Genomic DNA, 2081 nt, shown 5'->3' with positions numbered 1-2081 from the left:
CGTATTTCCTCAGTCAACTGTAAATCACGCTGCAGGTTTTAGTTAATAATTGTGGGGCTACCACTGCACCAAATGTGAGGTCCTCTTAACTTCTGCCGTTGACTAGGTACCATCATGTAGTTGACAGCCTCACCTCGTGACTTACAGCCTCTCTCATGACCGCATTCTTTTTCGTTAAGGATAGTTTGATGATGTTCAGAACCTCCGAAAAGCATGATTCATCCATTCTTAGATAATTACGAAAATCATCGGCATCCATGTGCTGAAGCAACAGAGCGTGGGTGAATTTCTTTCTTTGCATTAGCCACTTCTTTGCCCACAGCTTTCTCTCGGTTTTTTTTGGCGTTGTTATCTCTAAAACATCCAAAGTAATCCACCGGTTTTGTTTCTGTGTAAAACCAAGCGCGGTCTCGTAGAAAATAACCTCAGTGATCGTAAGATAAACAAAATATCATAATGAAATGATAATTAAATGGACACCCTAGCTGCAAACAGGCGTTGATGTACTTCATTGGGAACATGTTGAAAATGTGTGCCCCGACCGGGACTCGAACCCGGGATCTCCTGCTAACATGGCAGACGCTCTATCCATCTGAGCCACCGTGGGCACAGAGGATAGTGCGTCTGCAGGGAATTATCCCTTGCACGCTCCCCGTGAGATCCACATTCCCAACATGTCCACACCACTACATTCGTAGTGCACCTAATAGATGTTTGCCCATCATACTCATTACTCGTGGCAGATTAATCTACCAAGTCGCGTACGAGTTAGGGCATAGCGGTGGCTCAGATGGATAGAGCGTCTGCCATGAAGCAGGAGATCCCGGGTTCGAGTCCCGGTCGGGGCACACATTTTCAACATTTCCCCAATGAAGTACACCAACGCCTGTTTGCAGCTAGGGTGTCCATTTAATTATCATTTCATTTCTAGCAAAGCTGCATGGTCATCCACGGTAACTGTTCTTTCGGGAACAGATATATAGTTAAAATATCATAACAGAGCAGCGCTGAAATAGTTGAGAGCAGTCGGTCGAGACGTGTATAGGCTGACACGGAATTGGTTCGTCGGTTGGTTGGCTGATAAATTGGCGCTTGTGGAGGAGCCTTAAGGTGACACGCAACGAAACTGGCAGGCCGAACTCCCTTTCCGTGTCCTCATTATATTTCTTCAAACCTTCCACAAAATACTTGTTGTTACAACGACCTATGTTTCTTCTGAAAATGACTGCCGGAGAAGCACGTCCTACTGTAAGAGGCGATAAAAAAACTCCGTTGGAAGGACGTACGGTCGAGAATCGATATACTTATGAGATAAAATCACCATGAGCGTTCAGACAGTCGTTCCACCGACGCACCAGGTCGCAGATATCCGTTTCGTAAAGCACCGTGTCCTCAAGCGCGAAGAAATCCGTAACTGCCTGCTGCACATCCTCGTTCGACAAGAATCGTCGAACCTGCAACGCCCTTTTTAACTGACCGAAGAAGCGGTAAGTGAAATGTGATCAGGAGCACACGGTGGGTACTATAGTATCTCGCACCTGAATTGCCGTAATGGATGAACGTGGACTCTCAGATCGACTGGCGTCTTGAGTCGAATCGCAGCCAGCACGGAACTTGGGGCAACATTTCACAACGGTAGTTTTCGACAGACATGCTGTCCCACACACATTCTTCATTCTCAGACATCTAACAGTGTTTGTCCTTTGGCATCATCATCATCATTTAAGACTGATTATGCCTTTCAGTGTTCAGTCTGGAGCATAGTCCCCCTTATAAAATTCCTACATGATCCCCTATTCAGTGATAACATTGGTGCCTCTTCTGATGTTAAGCCTATTACTTCAAAATCATTCTTAACCGAATCCAGGTACCTTCTCCTTGGTCTACCCCGACTCCTCCTACCCTCTACTGCTGAATCCATGAGTCTCTTGGGTAACCTTGCTTCTCCCATGCGTGTCCTTTGGCAGCCAAGAAAAAATAACAGCGCGTCGATCCTTTTTGGACGCAATTGGTAACAACATCGCTACAGTTTATGTTTCCGCGTTTAACGCAAGCACATCGGAAAGATACGAATGCCACAC

The 2081-nt window shown here is 46.1% G+C and overlaps 1 non-coding gene across 1 annotated transcript; it reads right to left on the bottom strand.

Annotated features, from left to right (window-relative positions):
- Positions 1 to 533: 533 nt before the first annotated feature.
- Positions 534 to 608, bottom strand: Trnat-ugu. The gene has a single exon. It is a non-coding gene; the product is annotated as a tRNA-Thr (tRNA).
- Between the last annotated feature and the right edge of the window lie 1473 nt (positions 609 to 2081).

The sequence above is a fragment of the Schistocerca americana genome, chromosome 6, assembly GCF_021461395.2.
Source record: "Schistocerca americana isolate TAMUIC-IGC-003095 chromosome 6, iqSchAmer2.1, whole genome shotgun sequence".
Taxonomy (NCBI): Eukaryota; Metazoa; Arthropoda; class Insecta; order Orthoptera; family Acrididae; genus Schistocerca; species Schistocerca americana.
This window is presented reverse-complemented; position numbering and strand designations above follow the sequence as displayed.